This window comes from Falco naumanni (assembly GCF_017639655.2).
Source record: "Falco naumanni isolate bFalNau1 chromosome 22 unlocalized genomic scaffold, bFalNau1.pat SUPER_22_unloc_1, whole genome shotgun sequence".
In the NCBI taxonomy this organism is placed as follows: Eukaryota; Metazoa; Chordata; class Aves; order Falconiformes; family Falconidae; genus Falco; species Falco naumanni.
In genome coordinates this window covers 144,444-167,189 of record NW_024427350.1, presented here as the reverse complement: position 1 = coordinate 167,189, position 22,746 = coordinate 144,444, and the positions used below count along the sequence as shown (strand labels likewise).

Sequence of the window (22,746 nt, the reverse complement as noted above, 5' to 3'; positions counted from 1 at the left end):
TGCAGACATGGAACCAGCCTGCGCCCACAGCTCCGCCTGGTGCTGGACCAGCTGTGGGTGCTCAGCAGCAGGAAACAGGCAGCGGGACACAAAGAAGAGGAAGGCACCGATGAGGGCAGGACCTCCCTCATCTTCACTTGGTCCACTGGCTTCTGCATTGATGACTTTGGGTGAGTTGTGGCACCACATCCCATGGCCAGGCAGGAGAGGTTCCCAACTGTGCCCATGCCACCCTGTGAATGGCCTCTGCCCCCCCTCCTGGGCAGGGAGCAGGCAGCTCATCGGAGGGAGGGATTGATGGGGGGGCCTTTCCCCATCCTACATCGTCTGGCCACCTTTTGGTCCCCAGAAGGGAAGGACAAAAGCAGCTGCGTGGGCAGGATGGCAGGACACAGGGAGCCAGGGCTTGGGCAGCACCTCTGCCCTGCCCCACAGGGCTTCATCCTGCCCCTGTGTCCTTGCCCACGGGGTAGGGCTGTGCAGGCACCCACCTCTGCCCATGGGCTGGGGGCTGTAGGGCCTGACACCGTGTCTCCTCTCTTTCTGCAGTTCCTGGGCACTGAAGGAGCAGTGGGTGGGCACACTGCTCAGGTAAGCCAGGGGGATGCTCCCAGCTGGCCAGGGGAACATAGATCCCCAGCTCTCGGGCAGAGCTGCCGAACAAGGGAGAAGAGGCAGCCTGGGGCTCACCCAGCTCTTTCTCTGTGCCTTTCCCACTGCATAGGGCATCAGAAGGACCCAAGAGAGCCTGAGTCACTCATGTGGCATCGCTCAGACTCCTGGAGAAGGAGCTAAGCTGCTGCTGTGCCATGAGTGTCACTCTGGTCTGGGCTCTGTCCCTGAGCAGTGGTCCTCTAGCTGAGCATCAGAGCCATCACTGCTCACCTTCTTCCCATCCTTCTCTCTTCCCCAGTGGAGGATATTTAGCACCAGGAACCTGGAGAAGCTGGTGGAGGGGCAGGCAAGGGTGAGGATGGCTGCCTTTCACCCACCTCTGGCTGTGCTGTGGTGCCAGGGATGTGCGTTGAGGGGGATGGGCTTGTGCAGGAGAGAGGGAGGGAGTGTCCCACAGTGCCTCTTGGCCAGTGGAAGGGGTTGGGGAGCCACCAGGAACACTGGCATGGCCTCGCTGGTGGCACTGGGAGAAACCCTGCCACGTGGGGCAGAGAGCCCAGGAAGGCAGAGGCTCCCAGCTTTGCCGTGCTCAGACTCTCGGTGCTGGGTGGCTGCTCACTGGTGGCCCTTTCCTCTGTGGGGCTACTCTGCTAAGCACTGCTGTGTTCTTGCAGACTGATGCCAAGCAAGGGCCTCCCACGGACTCATCGAGCATCAGAGAGGGACTTTGTCGCTCACCAGGTGAGTTTTGGAACAAAAGGCCACCTCCTGCAAGCGGTTGATCTATGCTCACTTGTCCCCTGAGTGTCGCCATGCAGGTTGGGCAGCCCAAGGAAGGAAGTCACCTGGATGAACAAGGACACCTGCTGGGCAGTGGCTGCTGCATGTGGCTCTGTGGGGACACAAAGCTTCTGCCACTGTTGTGGTGGCACGCTGGATCTCGGGAGCATCCCAGCCACTAAACCAGAGCCACAGTTGCAGCTGCTGGCTCCCTGCCCGTCCTGCTGCACTGCTCAGCACTGGGCAGCAGGCCAGGCAGGCTCCAGGAGCGCTGGCCTGAGGGTCTCCATTGATGGGCTCTGGCTCTGTCTTCCTTTGCAGCAGGAGGGAGCAGCAGCAGCATGAATAGGAGGAGGGGGCTGCCCTGGCCCTTCGCTCTGCAGCAGAGCGTGGCTACTGCCCAGGCACCAGGGCAGGCGGGCTCCGGCTGCAGCAGGGCGCTCTTTGGGCAGCCTCTGGAAGCCCTCGGTGGGGAGGACAACACGCTGCCCCGGCCCATCCAGGTAAGCCAGCCTGGACACCGGGTCCCCAGCCCTCCCCCTGGATTTTCCGTAGAGATGGTGGGTGTCCCAGGGCTCCAGGGACAGGGGACTGGGCTCTGCACCCACAGCAAGGAGCCAGCCCTGAGGCAGTGCTCTGGCCACCACTGCTGAAAGGCAGCTCCTCTGCCAAGCAACTGTCCTCCCGCCTCTCCTGCAGGAGCTGCTGGCTGCCCTGTGGCAGGAAGGACCATCAACAGAGGGGATATTCCACCTGTCTGACAGCGGGACAGCAGTTCGGGAGCTGCAGGAGGCCCTGGACCGTGGCGCAGATGTTGACCTGGCCAGCCAGCCTGTGCTGCTGCTCACTGTCATCTTGAAGGTGAGCACTTCTGAGCTGCAGCTGGTGGAGCTCCAGGCTGGCCTGCAGCGTTCAAAGGCTCACCTGGAGTCCTTGGCATTGCAGGACTTCCTCTGAAACATTCCTGGCAGGCTCCTTGTGAGCAACCTCTACAAGGACTGGATGGCAGCCATGCAGAAGACCAGCGGGGAGGAGAACATGGAAGAGCTGAAAGCAGCCTGCCTGGTGAGCAAGCAGGAGCCCTGACCTCTGGCTGAGAGCACCTGCAAGGCTGTGCGACGTGACCACTGGCTCTCGCCCACCTTGGGCAAGGCTGAGGGATGGCTGTGGGCAACATGTGCCTTGTCAGACTTCTGCTCCTCTTCTCTCAGGGTGGCCAAGAAGTTGCCTGTGACCAATCTGCTCCTTCTGAAGCAGCTGTTGGCTCTCCTCCATCATATCGGTTGCAATGCAGCCAGCAGTAAGATGAGCTGCAGCAACCTGGCTGTCTGTGTTGGGCCCAACCTGCTGGGCCCACCTGACGAGGGCCTGCTCCCACTGGAGGCAATGCTGGAGGTCACTGGGAAGGTACTGGTGCTGTAGTGAGCTGCAGAGCTGCAGCCTTCGCAGCGCCTCTGGGTTTGGCTGCACAGAGGTCTCTGGAGGCCTCCTCCCTTGGGCAGATGCTGCTGGGGTGGCTGCCTGCAAGAGCAGCCCCACAGCCACCGCCTTCTGCACAGAGGCAAGGTGCAGGAGAGGCAGGGGCTGCCTGGTCATTTTCAGGCAGCTGGGTTGACACCAGGGCTTTGACGTGTGCAGGTGAAGGTGCCGGTGGAGTTTCTGGTGGAGAACTGCGGCAAAATCTTTGGGGAGGAGACAAGTGACCCGCCATGCCCAGCAGCCGAGGAGTGGCTGCTAAGCAGAGATCCAGAGGTAAGAGGCAGTGGGGCTGAGGGTTGTCACTGATTGGGGCTTGGGATGCCAAACCCTCAGCGTTGTTTCTGGCGGGGATGGGCATCGTGTGTGGTCCTCTCAGCCCTGCTTGTCTCATGGCCTCTCTTTGCCCGTGCCTCTTGGGGCATGAACACTTTGCTCAGCAAGATGAGCTGAGGCCTGCAGACAGGGCACGGGAGGGCTGAAAACAGAAGTGGTGGAGGGCTGCAGGTGGGGTTTGCTTGAGCTGGTTTTTACCTCCAAGGACTCACTGTGATGCATGGGCTTTATCTTTCTAGAGCTGCATTTGGAAGAGCCAAGCGTTTGTGCAGTCGCAGAGGATACCAAGCATGCGACAGAAGCCTTGCCGCACACATCCCCCTCTCTGCTCAGTGTCCTCGAAGAAGCTGAGGGAGATACGGTGGTGGAGTCTGCAACGGGAGAGGTATGTCAGCCCTCCAGCCACGGTGACAGCCTGTCTGCTGTAGGAGGGCAGTTTCTGATGAGGCCATGTTGCTGCTGTGCCTGTGCCTGGCAGCAGAGCCGGGCTGTGTTTGGGCTTTTCCTCCAGCCCCTCAAGGCTGATGCGTAGGAAGGGAAAGTAGCAAGATGATTCCCAAATGCACTAGGCATGTGCTTGATCAAACAAAAGGCCCACAAAATAGCTACAAAACGACAGAGGGGGGTCGCTGCCAAGCTCAGAGGGGTTTTGCCCGGATCCTACTTTGTTAGAGCTTCATCGAGTCTAGGGCGGGGGGGGGTGGGGGGGGGGTGGGAGGTGGGGTGGGGGGGGGCGTGGGGGAGCAGATGACTGTGCCCTGTGGCTGATGCAAACCAGCCAAAGGGATCTCCTCTGGAGAGCTGAAGAGCTAAGGGAGCAGTTTGGCCAGCAGTTGCTTCCAACTCCAGATCGTCTCTTGCCACCTGCCAACTGCAACATTTATCTTGTAGGCACCTCCAGCTTTGCCTCCAACTGCCCTCAAGAGTGCAGCAAGCCCCCTGGGGTGTCCAGTCGATCTGGCCAGCCTTTCAGAGGACAGAAGGTAAAATGGAATCACTTTGGTTAAAATCAGAATGGACTACAGTGGATGGTGGCTTTCCCCCTAACTAATTCCACTGTGGGATGGAAAGGTTTGCAGGCTCTCTCCAGAACAAGAAACAAAGAACAAACAAAAGGCAGCCAAAGAGAAAAGAGCCCTGGGGAGAGGACAGTGAAAGCTGCACAGAAAAGAAGAGGAAGAAGAAAGAAAAAGTGTTTGGGGCTGCACCTGTGCAAAGATGCAGGAACGTGCAGAAGGTCAGGAAGCCCAGGTGTGTACCAAGCGCTGCACCCATCTTTCTCAACTCTCAGCACTGCTCTGCGTCAGTGCAACTTGCTGGCAAGGGAGGGCGAGGGATGGTGCTGGGCAGGGTTTGGAACGAGCTCCGTGGCAGCTGCCCAGGGGCTCCCCACGGAGCCCTGCTTCGTGGCACAGGGGCACTATGCATCTCTGCTCCCACGCAGGCCTCTAAGGGCATTCCCCATGGGGACAAGGCACCAGAGACACCCCTTAGCTGATGGCAGCAACAGCTCTCCTGGGCCACGAAGAGTTCCTGCTGAATGCTGTTCCCCACACAAAGGGGAACAAAGTCCTGCCTCTTCCTGCTTTCAGGGAGTTAGCAGAGCTTTCTGACTCTCTCATTGCAGGTGCTGGTTCGTTTTCAGCAGCTGAACCACTCTGTCTGCTGGGCCCCCGCAACCATTATTACCAATAAAACATGCTTTTCTCTCTTGTGCCTGTGCCTGCCATGGGACTTTCTGACGTGGGGAGCTGTTATCTGGGGATGAATCCTCAGGGAGGAGTTTGGGATGGTCCCTTCTACCAGTGACCTTTCCGTTGGGCATTAGGGCTGCGTTGAGGTGCTTTAGGTGCGAAACCAGAGCACAATATCACACGGGAGGGTGGCAACTGGAAGGGACCCATGGAGAACATCTGGTCCAACATCTGCTCAAGGAAGTTGCCTGGGACCACATCCCGGCGAGGTTTGGGTATCTCTGTGCAGCAGCGCCATGAGATCAGAGCAAGGACAAGGCAGAGGCAGGCCACGGTGGCCAGGAAGGACTAAAGGTGCTGATGCCGTCAGCTGCAGCTTGCTGTCCCCTGCAGTCACCCTCCTGGCACAGTGCTTGATGGCCACTTTCCTTAGACCCCCTGAGTTCATGGCAATGGTGGAGATTAACTGCCATGCCAAACGGTATAGTTGTATCAGGTCACTAACAAGCTAACTCTTGGTTTAAATCACACCAACTATCTATTAAAGGTTATCTGAATCCCAGAGATCTAACAAGGGGGGAAAAAAATCCCCCAGAAAATACTACATATGCTCCCTTTTTCACTTCCAAAGGACGCCGGGTTTGCATTATAGGTTGCAGTCCACACCTCACCCAGTGCATTTGCAAGACGCCATCTGGGAAGCCAGAACACCTGCCCCCTCCTACCCCGAGGTGGCTGCCAAAGCAGCAGCATGGCAAGGATAGCAAGCTCCCCATCGGGCCACCTGTACCTGTCAAACCTCTGGCTGAGCACTTGCCATGATACCAAAAAACGGGCCAAAAGAAAACCCTCGTGACTTCCTTTTGTAAGTTTAGAAGGCAAGCATTCTTTATTGCAGCACTGGGCACACGGAGATTAGCATCTCAAATCATGTGCAGCCACCTGAACAGCCTTCTGCAATTCATTACAACAAAACATACATATTCATCACATTTCTCCAAAATATAAGACACATTATAACTACTTCCTCAAAATCGTTTAGATCTGCATAAGACACTTGCGTATGTCACTTTGCTCCTGGGGGCCTTTCTTGGGGTCTCTCAAGACTGCTGGCGGTCAGCAAGCTCCTGAACTCCAGCTGAACTTTCTTGGGGAACGTGTGCTCTACTTGTTCCTATAGAACTTCATTTATTCTCTGTGCTGTATTGAAGGCAACACACCGTTACCCCACTACCCTCATCTATTGGTATAGCCCAGGTGCCTCAGAAAGCTTGCCACCCCTTACTGAGCTTATTCAATAGGCCGAGTTAATCACTGCTTTAGTTGCAGCCTCTCCTAGTGATTCTTTATAACTTAATCCTGTCAGCGAGGAGAAGCGTCCAGCTGTGCCACTGAAGGCAGCAGTCTCAAGTCACCAGGCTGCTCCCTAATGGAAGCAATCCTGACTGCCTGGATCTCGCCGCTGAGAGGCTGTATTTAAAAAATGAAGTGTTTTCCAGCAAGGGAAACAAGGCTGGAGCACTCATACTCCAACTGGTGACTCTCCCAGGCAGCTGCATATTCCCAGTCCCTCAGCAGGGCAGGTGTAGCCAGGGCCCTGCCGGAGTCAGCAGCAAAACACGCTAGCCCTGTTCCTGCAGGAACTACAAACGCCGGGGCGGCTCCAGGGGGCTCTGCGAGTCGGGGTGTCTGGTGCCTGTGCCCAGGACACCTGCCGGCACCTCTTTCCCTCCTTAGCTCTCGGCTCACCCCCAGGGCTGCCCCGGCCGGGCCTGACTCCAGCTGCCCCGGGGGCCTGGCACACCAGGGGGTTGGAGCCTCCCCACAGAGCCCCCGGGCAGCCAGCAGGCAGCAGACACCCCTGTGCTGGCCTAAGGGCCTCCCACAGCCGGCCACAGGTACACTCAGCCGGGCCACAACCCCAGCATGTGCCTGACCAGCCCAACATGGCTGCCAAGAGGCTGAGGGTAAGAAATGGCAGCTGCCAGCATGCCCTGGGAACAACATGGCTGCCAGCAGCACCAGGCCTACAGATCCCAGCATGCCCTGGGAAAAACCTGGCTGCCAGAAGCCCCGGGCCTACAGCTCCCAGCATGCCCTGGGAACAACATGGCTGCCAGCAGCCCCAGGCCTACAGCTCCCAGCATGCCCTGGGAACAACATGGCTGCCAGCAGCCCCAGCCCTACAGCTCCCAGCATGCCCTGGGAACAACATGGCTGCCAGCAGCCCCGGGCCTACAGCTCCCAGCATGCCCTGGGAACAACATGGCCATGGGGCAGCCCTGGGCCTACAGCTCCCAGCACGCCCTGGGAACAACCTGGCCATGGGGCAGCCCCAGGCCTACAGCTCCCAGCATGCCCTGTGTTATAAATTGAGACCACAATTGATCATAATCCAATTAAAATTTTATTAATTATAGCAAGTAGAATATGAGCAAAGACAGCGCTGGACGGCAGGGGAGTCTGCGCTCCACCAACTGCCGTCCTGAGCAGTTTAAACAGTCCTTTTTTATACTTTTTACTTTCGTGTTAATGAAGTAGTGGAGGTGTTAACCCCTTACTCATATATCTTTATATGTGGTCGTCTGTCTTGTTTCTGTCTGGCGGTTATCTTCTCTTTTACAAGCAGCATCCTGGATGTAGTGGAGGTGTTAACCCCTTACTCATATATCTTTATATGGGGTCGTCTGTCTTGTTTCTGTCTGGTGGTTATCTTCTCTTTTACAAACAGCATCCTGGACATCTGGCGGTTATCTTATTTTTCACAAGAGGCATCCTGGATATCTGGCGCCTAGTCTCTACATTATGCTTAACATAAATCTTAATAAACAATATCCTAGTCCATAGTTTCTTACAATCCCCCCTTTTTCTTTTTATCCTATTATTGTTTATTAGACACTACTTTCATTCTCGGCACTGCAAATAAACCTTTTTCCACAATCCCAACATTTATCATAACACTCACAAGGTAATACCTCACAATTACAATAGGCACAATTTTCATGTGGCATAACGCATTCGCAACAATCTTCATCCTCATTAATAGATACACTCTTATATTTTGCCCTAGACCTCATAGTTAAAATAAGCAATTTAGCTATGTCAAATCGTTCTCTAATAAAGTGTAAAATATAGCGTAATATACAAGGCCCAAATATAAGTCCCAGAATCAACATAATAAGCGGTCCTGCTAAAGCAGACAACAAAGTAGTTAGCCAAGGTGAAACATTAAACCAGTTTTCATACCATGACCTGCCCACCTCACGATCTTTCTTACGTTGATCTAACCTTTTCCGGAGTTCAGACATGGTGTCCTGGACTACTCCCGTATGGTCAGCAAAAGAACAACATTCTTCATTGAGAGCTACACATAACCCTCCTTCCTTTAAAAACAATAGATCTAATCCTCTTCTATTTTGCAGCACTACTTCTGATAAAGACTTTACTGAAGTGGCTAAATTTTGGATAGATTGTTCTATTTTTGCTAAATCCTCATCTACAGCCATCTGCAAACTTTGTAATTCCTGACCTTTTACTAGGGAGGCTATGCCTGTACCTGCTCCAACTCCGCCCGCTATCAGCAGTGTAGCTAGGGTTACCACTGTAATTGGCTCTCGTTTTTGTCTGTTCAGGTCTCCTTCAAAGTGGCGTAACACCTCCTCAGAGGTGTGATAGATCAGACGGGGAACAATAATCACCTGTATGCAAAACTGAGATTGGTTAAACACGTTTAGGGATAGGCAAGGCGTTACTCCAGTGTCTGAACAAACCCATTTAGCTCCTGGTGTCGGGATAGCCCATTTGTCATTTTGATTCTTGTGTTTCTCTATATTGGTGTTAGTGACTGTTCGGTTACACAGAGGCTGATACTTTTCGGGCACTGTACCTATACATTTTCCTTGACCTGTTACTAATTGAATAGTAATTCCTTGCGTATGGTTCCTCTGGTCATCCCATGGGCATTCTCGTGGGTTTGAACCATTAGACCATTGAATCCTACCTGGTTTTCCAATTGCCTCAAAATATGGTGGTCTAACATTATAACATAGCCAGCATTCCTCAGTTAACTTTGGTTTGCTTTCATTAAGGGCACGATAAGAGGCTTGCATTAGATTCCATAAGGGGTCTCTGGATTCTGACAACTTTAGATCCCTGGATAAGGAGAATTCAGTCACAGTGTTTGTTGTTTCCGTAAGAGAGTTTGGAGAAGTGGTTGCGACGCTTGCGGGGGCAACCTTTTCTTCAGAGAAAGTGGGTGGATTCAGGACCAGGTTTGGTCCTATTGGCAAAGGATCATGAGGAAGTCTTTCTTTTATTATTTTAAACACACTCCCCCTATCTGGCCCTGTGTCCCAAAACCTAATTCCCCAGATTTTTCCACCTAACCATGAGTCTTCTGTAGGATTCATTACTTTGATACTAATGTTTCTGCAGTATCCTGGTGAATTACAATGTCCATAAACACGTCCATCCTTCCCAATGTTTGGCCGCTTACACCCTTTAGGCTCCCATTCAAATTTCAGATATCTGTCTCCAGGACTTGTCCAATCAGAAGCCCAGGTTTCACAACCCCAATAGCCACAAAAGTATTGACCTGGTTGATTACAATAGCTTTTACCAGGGTTTGATGCAGGACATACATAATATGCTCTACATGGATCTGCCCTATCTTTACGTCCTCCAATTATCATTGCAGTTAATGGTACAGTAAATTTTACTGTCTTTGGAGTTGTAATATTTTGAATTGCATGTGTCTCCTGTAAGTTATATATTTTCCATACCATAGGTTCGTGTGGATTTCCTGCCATTGTGGGTAAGACTAATGTGCTAAAGGTGCACAAGAAAAAGGGTACTGTGAGAGGGGTTTGTTTTTTATTAAATTTTAGGCTCTTACCAGTCCCGGGGGAGTTCAGCCAGGGTCGCTTGTGCATTCCAAGTTGTAGGCTTTTTCCTCTGGTAGGTTCTCCTCTGCCTCGCCCGTCGACTGGGTTGCAGCCAGCCACGGGGTTTGCCATCTTCTCGGCAGCAGGAGTCCCTGGTGGGAATATGCCTTTCGCACTTTGTTAAACGGTGAGCATAAGCAGGCCAAGCTTTGGCCTTTACCATATGTTCATTGTACCCTACAGCTTTTACTTCCCGTCTACATTGGACTGTGACAATATCAATTACAAATGGTACTCTTTCCTGAGGGTGTTAGCAATAATATTCAGGGTTTATCCCGAATGCAAAATAGAACCACTGTTCAGGAGTCCAATCCGGAAATTTGTTTCCAAATCGTTTTAGGGCCCAATCAGTTAGGTGCCTCTCGCTTTTATGGCAAGAGTTACAAACTTCTCGAGGAGGAGTTTCCCTCTTACAGTGTATTCACCATTTTTCTGACACTTTTTGCACTTAAAACATGTAAATGGATAACACTCACAGTCAGGTTTCTCACACCTGACCCTCACGTCAGAGGTATAGGTGGCAGAAGTTGAGGTGGCTTTCAAATAACAAAATTCTTTGTTGATGTTACAAACTGAGCAGGCATAAATTTAACATAACCCTTTTCCACACTTAACTATTTTCCACAGATAATATACAATCAAATATATTATTAACGCAAAAATCAATCCTAAAACGCACTATATTCCAAAAGGTAGATTTGCTAAATACTGGAAAAAAAACCCAGTTTGTATCATTACTTATCGTTTTAACACAAGCTTGGTGTCTCCAGGTGAGCTGACAATCTTCCACAGATAATATACAATCAAATATATTATTAACGCAAAAATCAATCCTAAAACGCACTATATTCCAAAAGGTAGATCTGCTAAATACTGGAAAAAAACCCCAGTTTGTATCATTACTTATCGTTTTAACACAAGCTTGGTGTCTCCAGGTGAGCTGACAATCTTCCACTGTGGAGGATTTACTGGTCCCTTAACGCGACTGGCATGTGTCCATCCGCGCTCTGCAGTTCGGATGGCTGTTTCTGTGGTGAGCAGAACAAGGTAAGGTCCCTCCCAATTAGGTTTTAGGGTTTCTTCCTTCCACACTTTAACCAATATCCAATCCCCAGGTTTAACATTGTGAATTTTTAAGTCCAACGGGGGTCGTTGCACAATCAGTCCGCGTTCCCAAAGCTTTTTACGATGTTCTGCTAATTGTAAAACATATTCATTAATCGTACGGTCTCGAATTAAAATATTTGTTTGTGGGCTTTCAATTCTATAGGGCATTCCATACACCATTTCGAATGCTGATATTCCCACATCCGCTCGGGGTCTAGTTCTGAGAATTAATAGTGCCATGGGTAGGCACTTAATCCACGATAATTTGGTTTCTATCATTAATTTAGTTAAAATAGTTTTGATTTCCCCATTCATCCTTTCAACTTTTCCCGAACTTTGTGGATGCCATGGCGTATGGTATTCCCACTTAATACCCAAGCTTTCTGTTAGATCTCTAACAATTTTTGACACAAAGTGTGTTCCTCTGTCTGAGTCGATTACTTCAGGTACTCCATATCGAGGTATAATGTGTTCAAGTAGCACTTTAGTAGCTTGGTTAGCTGTTGTCCTGGAGGTAGAAAAAGCCTCAACATAATGTGTTAAATGATCTACCAGTACTAAGAGATATTTGTAACGCCCTACTTTAGGTAATTCAGTAAAATCCACCTGCATGTGTGAAAAGGGTCTGTATGCTGGGGAACGTCCTCCAAGAGGTTTTTGCCTCATGTTGTTTCGGTTTACTTTTTGACAGGTCTCACAGGCTGCTGTAACTGCTTTTGCTACATTATATACACCTATACAGGCAAACAGTTGATTAAAATGATCAACTAACGCCTGGGTTCCCCAGTGTGTTTTACTGTGTATTTTTGAAAATATTTTGAGTGCTATGCCCTTTGGTAAAACTTCTCTCCCATCTGGCAATATGTACTTACCATCCTGTTCCTTAGCTCCCATTTGTTCTAGTTTTTCCTTTTCTATAGACTCAAAGCTCAAATTTTTATTAACAGGCATTTGTTGTATAGTTAAAATCGTACTATAATTGCCTGCCACTCGTTTTGCTTCTGTATCAGCTGCATTATTTCCCCTAACTTGGTAACTTGTACCTCGCTGGTGTCCCTTTATATGTACAACTGCTATTTTATTTGGCATTTTTAATGCCCCCAGAACTCGCCAAATTAATTCTGGGTGTATTAGTTCTTTTCCCTGTGAGTTAACGAATCCTCTTTCCTCCCATATTTTCCCAAAAGTGTGTACTACTCCGTACGCATAGCGTGAGTCTGTATATATAGTTCCATCCTTTCCCTTCAGTGACTCTAATGCTTTCCACAATGCATACAGCTCACAGGCTTGAGCCGACCAGCTGGCACTTAGGGGGCCTGATTCTATTGTCTTAAATTCTCCTTTCTCTGACTTAATGATGGCATATCCAGACAATCGTTTACCTTCCACTATTCGTGATGACCCATCTATAAATAGTACTTCTCCACATTGTAGTTCTTCTTCTTCTAAGTCTGGTCTAATGCGTGTCTGTTGTTCAATTGTTTGAAGACAATTATGTACTAACTCAGTACTTTCCCCTGGGTATAAAAATTCTGCAGGGTTAACCGCTTTGATAGTCCTTAGGGATAGTTTTGGAGATTCTATGAGTATTCCCTCATACTTTAGCAGTCGGCTATCTGTAAGCCATTTTTCTGCTTTTTGTTGAAGCACCCCCCTTATATTATGAGGTGCATATAGGACAACTTCTCCATTAAAGGTAATACGATTCGTTTCTTCAAGTAATAAGGCAGCAGCAACAATAATTTGTAAACAACTCGGCCAACCCCTGCTCACAGGGTCCAACAGCTTTGATAAGTATGCCACCGGTTTCTTTTGTCCTGCCCATTCCTGAGTTAATACTCCGAATGCCGTTCCTTCATGTATGTTAACGAATAAATGGAATGGCCGCTTTAAATCTGGGAGGCTTAAAACCGGTGCTTGACTTAGCTCCCTTTTGAGACTGGCAAACTGCTCTTGATCCTGAGGGGTCCACTTGGGTATTTTGTCTTTAGACAGTTGTTCATATAAGAATTTAACTTTAAAGCTGTAGTTCTCTATCCATTGCCTACAATACCCAAATAGCCCTAATGCCTGCCGAATTTACCTCTTAGTGACAGGCATAGGTAATTCCAGAATTCCTTTAATGCGCTCTGGATCTAATATCTTCTTGCCGTTAAACAAATAATGCCCCAAATATTTCACTTTTTCCTCCACAAATTGTAACTTTTCTTGTGATACCCGTAGGCCCTTTTGTGCAAGAAAATTTAGGAGTCGAATGCTTTCTTTTCTTACATCCTCCTTATTATTTCCTGCTATAAGCAGATCATCTACATACTGTAACAGCACGTTTCTCGTTTGTACCTGGTATTCTTTTAAGAGCTCTTCCAGGGCCTGTCCAAACAGATTAGGGGACTCAGTGAACCCTTGGGGAAGCACGGTCCACCTTAATTGCTGTCTACGGCCTGTTTCTATGTCTTCCCATTCAAAGGCAAAATAATCACGGCATTCTTCTGCCAGTGGACAGGCCCAAAAGGCATCCTTTAAATCTGCCACACTATACCAGGATTTATGGGGTCCTAGCTTGCTTAGCAGTGTGTATGGATTTGCTACTACAGGGAACCTGGTGATAGTCCTTTTGTTTATTTCCCTTAAATCATGTACGAGCCGATATTTCCCATTTGGTTTCTTTACAGGCAGAATGGGAGTGTTAAAGGGTGACATACAAGGCTCTAAGATTCCGTGTGCTAACAATCGATCAATTTCTGGTTTTAATCCCCTCCGTCCTTCTAGGGATATGGGATATTGCTTTACCCTCACAGGTATGTGGGGTTCGGAAATTTGGATTTTAATTGGTGGGATTTCCAGTCTACTAATTGTGTCCGGAGAGTACCAGACATCAGGGTTAATTTGTTTTTGATCATCCACTGTCAAAGGATAAGCCGATACTGTTAGCTCTTGATTTTTTACTTTAATTTCTAATTGCAATTCAACAATTAAATCTCGTCCTAACAGATTAAATTCTGCCTCAGGGACGAGCAAGAGTTCACCCATTCCAAATTTATTTTCAGTTTCGAATACCGCATTTTTGATTTTGCTTACTTTAAAGGGTTCTCCTTTTGCCCCAATTACTTGTACTTTTTCAGGGGAAACTTTACATCCCTTAGGTATTTGCTTAATAGTTGATTTCTCAGCTCCAGTGTCTACTAAAAAGGTGAACTCTTGTTTATGGGGTCCTATTTTTAATTTTATCAAGGGCTCATGATGACTCCGGTCCCCTAAAATATAAAGCCCCTGACTCTCCTATTCCGTTTTCAATATTTCCTCATCCCTGATCCTTTCTCTGCAATTCTTTTTTATATGTCCCTTCTTTCCACAGTAGAAACAATATCTCTGTTCCTTTTTTACTATTACATTCCCTTGTTTTGTTCCAGCGGATCTGTGTTCACCAGTTCGCCCTTTGTGATCCTCTCTGACTGCTGCTACCATCATTTTTATTTGTCGCTTGCTGCTCTCTTCTTCCTGCCTTATGTAGACTTTCTGAGCTTCCCTCAATAATTCATCCAACCCTCTATTCTGCCAGTCTTCTAACTTTTCAATCTTCTTTCTGATATCTTCCCATGATTTTGCCACAAACTGAGTTTTGAGGAGCGCTTGCCCTAAAGGGTCGTCTGGATTTACCCCAGAGTACAGCTGAAGGGCTTTCCTCAGTCGTTCCAGCCACTCAGTGGGGCTCTCATTTTTCTTTTGCATTTCATTAAATGCTTTATTGATATTCTGGCCACGGGGTACTGCTTCTCTAATCCCCTGAATTACTATAGTTCTCAGGTCCTGCATATGAGTTCTATGCGCCGGATCCTGGTTATCCCAATTAGGTTTTTGAAGTGGCCATTTAATATCTGCTTGGGGTCCCTGGGCATGCTGAGCATCCCACAGTCTCATTCCTGCTCGTCTAATCATATCTCTTTCCTCAGTAGTAAATAATTGACCAAGGATAGATTGCATCTCATCCCAAGTATAAAGATTTGGTCCCAAAAATTGATTTAATCTTTCTGCCACTCCGAGTGGGTCCTCAATTAAGTTTCCCATCTCGGTCCTTTTATAATCTCGTAGGTCAGCCGAATTTAGAGGCACAGAAATATATCCGATCACAGGTTGAGGTCCCCCCATGGGCATTTCCCTTAGGGGGTACATCTGAGCTGCCCCTTTTTGACTTCTAGTTACGCGTCTAGGAAGAGGGGGAGACTCTTGTTCCGCTTCTGGTGGGGGAGTGGGTGCTCTGGGGACCTCTGCAGGAGCAGGAGGAGGAATGTAAGGAGGGGGGGTTAGAAGGGTTTCGACTAACTCTTCCTTCTTTTTCTTTTGTTTAGTTTTTATTTCATTCAGCGGGTAAAGTCTAGCTCCCGGTCTTTCTAGCCACACCTCCGCATATTGACTCTTCTCCGGGTTAAGGGGTTTTTTATTATTAACCCAGAGGTTTAATTGCTGTCTTACCCAATCTTCTTCTGACCCATAGACTGGCCAAAAGACATTTTTAGAAATCTTCTTCCCTCCCCATATCTTAGTACAATATTCTATCATTTTCTGCTTATCTTTCCCTAGGGTTCCAGGGAAATATCTCCAATTGTCTAAGATATATGCCAGAGGGGTATTCTTAGGTACAGTGGGTACCCTTCCCATGGGAGTCGAAGGCTTGCTGCCCTTCGCCCCCATCTTCTGGAATATCCACAAACATACACTCACTCGCTCCCCTTGTTCCTGGCCCAGTCCCTCGCGGGAGATGGGAAACGCAGTACTTAAGAGTCCACACTCGCTTGGTTCAGTATATCGAACCTCTCACTCGTTATATTCCAGGAAACCCAATCCCGCCCGAACAGCAAAACCCGCGAACAAATTCGCAATATACTTACGCGTCCTGCGTCTTCGTCCGGACTCCCGTGCACAGAATTTTATGGGATTTTACCGGTTTCTCCTTTGCTCATTATTCTAGAGTTTAGGTTCGTCGGTAAGGTTGGAGTAAGCTGTTGGTCGCGGGGCCGCGAAATGTCGCGGGGCGCCTCCCCGGAGGACCAAAGCCCACCGTTCCTTATCCGAGTCACAGCACCAGAAATTGTTATAAATTGAGACCACAACGGATCATAATCCAGTTAAAATTTTATTAATTATAGCAAGTAGAATATGAGCAAAGACAGCGCTGGACGGCAGGGGAGTCTGCGCTCCACCAACTGCCGCCCTGAGCAGTTTAAACAGTCCTTTTTTATACTTTTTACTTTCGTGTTAATGAAGTAGTGGAGGTATTAACCCCTTACTCATATATCTTTATATGTGGTCGTCTGTCTTGTTTCTGTCTGGCGGTTATCTTCTCTTTTACAAGCAGCATCCTGGATGTAGTGGAGGTGTTAACCCCTTACTCATATATCTTTATATGGGGTCGTCTGTCTTGTTTCTGTCTGGTGGTTATCTTCTCTTTTACAAACAGCATCCTGGACATCTGGCGGTTATCTTATTTTTCACAAGAGGCATCCTGGATATCTGGCGCCTAGTCTCTACATTATGCTTAACATAAATCTTAATAAACAATATCCTAGTCCATAGTTTCTTACACCCTGGGAACAACCTGGCCGTGGGATGGCCCCGGGCCTACAGCTCCCAGCATGCCCTGGGAACAACCTTGCTGCCAGCAGCCCCAGGACTACAGCTCCCAGCATGCCCTGGGAACAACCTGGCTGCCAGCAGCCCCAGGACTACAGCTCCCAGCATGCCCCGGGGCACACCTTCTCCCAGCAGGCCATGGGACATCCCTGCCCTGCAGTCGGGCCCTGTGGCTCTGCAGGCCTGGGGACATTGCCTGGGGCCACTGCCCTGGGGCAGGGACGAGGGGAAGGGAGGCACTGAGTGGCAGGGAGAGGTGAGTCAAGGTGGAGGGGTGGCTGGAGAGGGACAGGAGGCAGCCAGAGGGGCAGGGAGAGCGGAAGGGGCTGGGCAGGGATGGAGAAAGGACAGGGACTGGTGAGGAGTGGGCAGAGGGATGGAGAGGGACAGAGACAGAGAGGCAGGGGGGTGCCACAGATAATGCAGGATCAGCAGCAGGAGAGAGGGACAGGGAGAGGAGCGGAGGGGCAGGAAGGAGGACAGAGGGACAGACCAGCACAGGCAGGGTGAGGGGACAGGATGAGCAGGCTGTGTCTTTGGCAGTGGGCGGCAAAGCTGCTTCTGTGGGTCTTTCCTTTCCCCCTCTGCCCTTATCCCCTCCCCACCCTTCCCCTTGGTGAGTCTGTGTCTGTGGTGTGCCTGCTCCGGTGAAAGGAGCTCCTGCACCAGCCTGAGGGCAAAAGAAGAGGGGCAAGGAGCAAGCTGTCACAGTCCTTAGTTTGCAGGTTTAATGTATTGTCCCTGTTCAGAAAACACAGTGTGTATGTGTGTCATGGTGCCGGCAGATTTTTATTCTTTACAGCAATTTCTTTAAATACCAGACTTCATGCAGAAGGTTCACACTGTGCTTCTAGTAAACGGAATTGCTTTTATGCATGCTGTGCTTCTAGTAAATGGAATTGCTTTTATGAATGCTGCAGTCTGGAGGTGGCAAGTGTCACGTTAGAGATGAAGATGGAAATGAAAGCAAGTGACGCACATGCAGTGGTGATCCTGCGACAAGCATGCTGTATATTGACCTTGGAGAACGCTGCAGGGACTCTCAGAAGTCAAGGTTTTCAGTGCTGTTTCTGTATTTAATACCCAAGGGATGGTTTCCCTCTGTGTGCGTTTCTGTGCAGGCATGTGCATGGAACATAGGTGTGTCTCTGTGCCATAAGTGGGACTGATGGCAGCTTTTCATTTCATTCCAACTCAAAAGTAAAGAAAGACTGTACCTGCAAAAGAATTCAAACAGCCGTCTTTCTTTCCCAGAGCAAGCATAGAAGCATGGGGGAGCGGTTTACAGGTTCAGAACTTGAGCCTGCTCTGGATGGTAAACCCTCAGGAGAGGAAAGAGAAGCCCCACTTTTTTAACTACAGCTCTGCTTCCCTTAATGTGTCTTCTTGTTAGATTGTGTCGGTGGTCAGTTTAAAAGGACATGATTAAACTGTGCTTGTTTATCAAGATATTTGAGGGTTATTTACTGTCTTAAATCCCCTTATGAGTGGGGCACTCTGTTGCCCTGTGGGCAGTACAATGTCGTGACTGGTAATTTTCCTTTTCTTCCCTAGTGTACGGATGCATTTATGAAGGCAAGTGTTGGGTCTTATTGGCGCCGCACAAGAAACCAACATGTGAAACCCAGACATTCACTGTTAGAAACAGGAAGAAGCTATGGGCCCTTGCTTCAGATTCTGCAAAAGATGTACCAAGGCTGAGGAAAGTGGCAAAAAGGGAAGAAATGCCGTAGCATAACTTTGGGATGGCAGGTGAGGTTTCCATCAGTGTTCCTCAAACGTAGCAGCCTCATTTTGTTTGCGGATGTGGTGTTGGACTCAAAATATGAGACTAGTGTCCTTTATTGCAGGTGGTAGTGTAGCGCACGTACCTTTCATGTTCCAGGTGAAGTTGCCAAGGCTCTCGTTAAACTTCTGCAGAACCACCTCAAATTTTCCTTAGTGCGTCATTTCCTTCAACAGTCAAGTCCAGGTCTGTGGCATACAATAACCCCTACCCCATTTGGGATCTGGATGTGGTTGATTTTTAATTCAGACTTATCTGCTGTTAGAGATTTTCAGGTTTTGGTCCAAATAGGGAAATGCTGATTGTATGCATTCTTTTGCTTTTTCATAGTGTTGTTCCGTGTTTAGTCATTTGTTCCTTACAAAAATAGTGTATGGGTGTCTATGAAGCTGGAGGTGTTTATGTTCTTGTGGCTGAATGTAGCAGTGGAGCTATCTTGCTGTATTTAAATCAAGAGGAGTGTAATGTAACTTTACTTAAATTCTGGTCTTGGTAGGCAGATCCTACCCTGATAAGCATTAAAAAAAATAATATATATATATACAAATCTGTGAAGAGGTGTAGGTGGAGCACCTGAACTGGTGAAAGGCAGCAATTCTCTCGCTGATATCCACACATTGCAGAACTGTTGCCAGCATGACCTTGAAATAGTGAGCCATTAATGTTAACTACTAGCAGCTTGTGAACCTATCAGTCAAGGTAGAAAATAATGTCCCACTGCCACCTTTTTTAATTTTTTTTTTATGTTTTAAAGTTTCTGATTTGATACTTTCTGATGTATTTGAAACCTGTGTCATTATCCTATGTAGTTTGTGACAAGTGTGTGGCAGATGGGCCTTTACTGCTTGGAGAGGTGGTGAGATGGAGAGTGGAGAATGGTTTTATGGCGCAAGTGTAAAAGTATAAAAAGGGATTAAGAGGCTTGTGTACCTTGCTGCCAGTTCAGTGGCATGAGAATTCCTGTAATGACAAATTCCTTCTGGCTGAGTTTCCAACCAGAGCAACACTAGCAACGGATGTTGTTCCCAAATGGTGAGGTGGTTGTAAGCTTCATCAGTAGTAGAAGCTGTGGAGAAAGTCACGAATCATCTGCCGTTCTGCAAGTCAAGTGCTTGGCTCTTTTGTCACTAGCGTTGATTTAAGGGTACATTGCTTATAAATAGCACTTGACCTTTGTAATTCTTCATACTGCTAAGTTCTCGGTGCCATCAGAGAACCATTGTGCTGTGAAGGCCCTGTAAACATACGGCAATGTTTGTGTTTATCCATTTTGACCTCCCTTAGGTGGATTATTTTGTAATTTGAAACCTTAGTGGCAGGATTTGGGGCTTTATCCTGATCAGCCATCTAAGGGCCAGCTTTCAGCTGCAGCTGCAGCATAAGTATTCAGGTGGTTTGAGCACCAAATGAAACTTCCACTTGGCTGTCATTTTGGCTTTTCCCTTCCTCTTAATTTTTATATTTTAATAAAGAGTTTTAAATATTTGGCTTCCTTACAGAAAAAAAAAAAACAACCAGTGCTATCCTTGTCCTGTTATGATAAACCCCTAATCTGGAGGGCAGAAAGCTGAGACCACCAGGAAGACGTTGAGAGGAAGGGGAAGAATGTTAGAGCCATGAGTAGGGTGTTCTTCAGCTGGCCAGATCTGAGGAGGTGGAAAAGGTGCCTCAAAGGTAGCTAGAGGGAAGCACAGGAGAGCAGCTGGGAGCCAGAAGTGTGGTGTGGGCATACAAAAGTGTTACACTGTGGTGTGTCAGGCGAATTATTTTCAGGAACTTCCATATTTGTTGCCATTTCCCAAGCTCCTGAGGTGCAGGAGTGCTGGAGGCAAGAAGCTGCCAGCATCATATTGTGGAGAAAGAACACTTCTATCTCCATTTTACTTTCCTCACTTCCGTGTTGCGCTGGCAGGGCAGTACAGACCCGGACCCGGAATTTGGACCCTGACCCTGTGAGTACGCAGGCAGCTTGTGTGGCCAGTGCCAGTGTGGTTCTGGCACAGAGGATCAAGCGCTTCATGCTTCAGAGCTGTCAGGCTGCCACTCTTCAGCACTCAATGAAGCTCTAAATTACAGCTAAAGGAAGAGAGAAATTTTGCTTCAGAGCTTGATAATGTCGTTCTGATCCATCCTTTTGCTTGTTCAGTGGCTACAGAAGGGAGCTACTGCCTTGGTAGGAGCATCCATTGAGTTCTTCATGTGTGATATTGAGAATCATTGTGTCTGTCTATGCATGAGATCATTACAGTAGGTGTTTTGAAGATGTTCATGTGTGGTACATAAAACCTTTGCCAGTAAAATAGTAAATCCACGCAGTGGGGTCTAAAGCACACAGATCTAGTGCAATCCTCCAAAGAGCTTTGAAAGTGTCTCCCCGAGGGTACAGACCTGGCTGTTGGTGATTCTGTTGAACTGCCTTTTATAGCAGGTTGCTTGGAGAAGTTGCTATGACAGAAGTCGTCTTCTGGGGGCCGAATGCTGCAAATGGTAGGATGTTTAAGGAAGCAAATGAATAACCTTCAGACTTGGTTTTATTCTTTTAACAGATTGTACACAAATGGGAGGCCTGAGCAGGCTGCTTTTAGCAGGGGAACGTGACCTGACTGCACAGGAGGCAAGGAACTCTCTTCTTCTCACTGATCATGAGCCCTCAGTTTCAAGGCAGATCTGAAGAGGAGTATTTGACCCGTGGGAAATGCAACTTCAAATACGTAACTCAGGTGGGACTGCAGTGTGTGCCCTGTGATAGGAGCCGTGTATCCCAAGCGTGAACGTAGAGGTTGGGCCCGGTTTTTAGCTTGGTTCAATATGAACTCTGCTGACTGATTCTGTGATCAAGTGCAGGCAAGTCTGCCCCTGAGAGGATGCTGTCATGGGTGGAAGGGTTGAAGTGCAGTGACTGCGTCAACAAACAGGTGGTTTGAAAAGTCTTTTGGGCAAGGATCTGGTATGCTGGTGTAATGCCTTTTCCTTTTACAAAGGTGTCCAGTAAACACAAGTGTTCCTGCATGTGTCCAGTAGAGCAGAGACCTCTGTACTTTCTTTGGACTGATTGTTGTGTAAAATCGGGGTTTTAGGGACAGCTTTAAAAATTGTTCAAAAGGTGTCTTGTATGTTGGGTGAAATGGGTCATCACTTCCATAAACCTCTAGCCTGTAAAGAAGAGCCGTGGAAGTAAGGAGATCTTCTTTTTTTCTCTTTCTATTGTTACTGGGAGGAGAAGCAGTGATTAACTATTGACCTGTGATACCCCCAGATGCAGGCTGTGCAGTGCATTTGAGGTGGATCACTCCTGTACTGCCAAGACTGAGCCCAGACTCCTCAATGCTTCGCACACTGGCAGTGGAAGTCCTTGTGCAACTGTGGGTACTGGCTTTCTGTGCTGTAGCGTGAAAAATACAAAGCACTGGGGTTAAGGTTTGCAGAGAAGTGGGAAAAAGTTGATTATTTTGTGCTAGGAAGAGTATGTCCTGTACTTTTCAAACTTTGAATGTCTCCACTTGGAATTTAAAAACTGCTTTTAACTCTGCTGCTATGTTTCAGTGGGCAGGAAGGTGTCTTGTAGTTACAGATGATCCGTTCCCTTAAGAAGGATCTTTGCCTTCTGAGTTGAGCTTTCTTGGCTTTACATGAAAAGTGCCTCAAGCTGTACGATTTCAGATGGCAGTGAGGGAATTACATCTCCATGGGGATTTAGAGAGAAATCCAGAAGTATGTTGCCTTATTGTTTCAGTATATGAACTTTTCTAAACAGGATTTGCTGGGGTTTGAGCAAGAGACCCACTTCCCACGTGCCTACATAAACCCCGTTTTCTCAGACAGACACATGCATTATGGTTTGTGATGCAATATTTACTTGATGCGTAAGCCGTACTGTGCTGTGCTCTTCTGGGCTTGTCGTAGTCCTTTGAAACGCAGCCCTGCGCATCAAAGGGGCAAGCTGTGTGATCTGCTTTCCCCCACAACATAGAGCAATGTAACTGTCGTAAGTACAGGCAGAACAAAACTAGTTGAGGGATTTGTGGGCTGCTGTTCAAATCATGGTGGGCCAGCAGTCAGCCCATGCTTACTAATAAGTTTAATTGTCCTACGCCACCTGAGGGGCAGGACAGTGTCAGGGCATTTTCCCAGGGAATAAAACTGGACATGTCTGATTCTCTCCGAGGGTCCCCTATGTAAAAAAACATCCTTCAGCACCATCTGGGTGCTTGGTGTTCTCAAAAGGACCCAAAGGGATGAAGTTCACTCCTGCTGCCTGCGTGACAGCAGGAATTATGTCTGCAGCTGTGCTTCTGCGCACTTCGAAACTGCCTCTGTTTCTTTGCTTGGTCAACCAGAAAAAAAAACAAAAAAACCCTACGCTGACTTGGCAACAGTGTCT

At 48.3% G+C, this 22,746-nt stretch overlaps 3 long non-coding RNA genes across 3 annotated transcripts; 2 read left to right on the top strand and 1 right to left on the bottom strand.

Annotated features, from left to right (window-relative positions):
* Nucleotides 1-2,203: 2,203 nt before the first annotated feature.
* On the bottom strand, nucleotides 2,204-21,015 carry LOC121081942. Its single transcript, XR_005825849.1, has 3 exons — nucleotides 20,910-21,015; nucleotides 9,322-9,329; nucleotides 2,204-2,214 (listed from the first exon to the last, which is right to left on the bottom strand). It is a non-coding gene; the product is annotated as an uncharacterized LOC121081942 (long non-coding RNA).
* LOC121081943 lies at nucleotides 9,104-16,189 on the top strand. Its single transcript, XR_005825850.1, has 3 exons — nucleotides 9,104-9,204; nucleotides 9,928-9,932; nucleotides 16,178-16,189. It is a non-coding gene; the product is annotated as an uncharacterized LOC121081943 (long non-coding RNA).
* Nucleotides 16,781-21,005, top strand: LOC121081941. The gene is made up of 3 exons (XR_005825848.1): nucleotides 16,781-16,835; nucleotides 18,134-18,331; nucleotides 20,912-21,005. It is a non-coding gene; the product is annotated as an uncharacterized LOC121081941 (long non-coding RNA).
* Nucleotides 21,016-22,746: the final 1,731 nt, after the last annotated feature.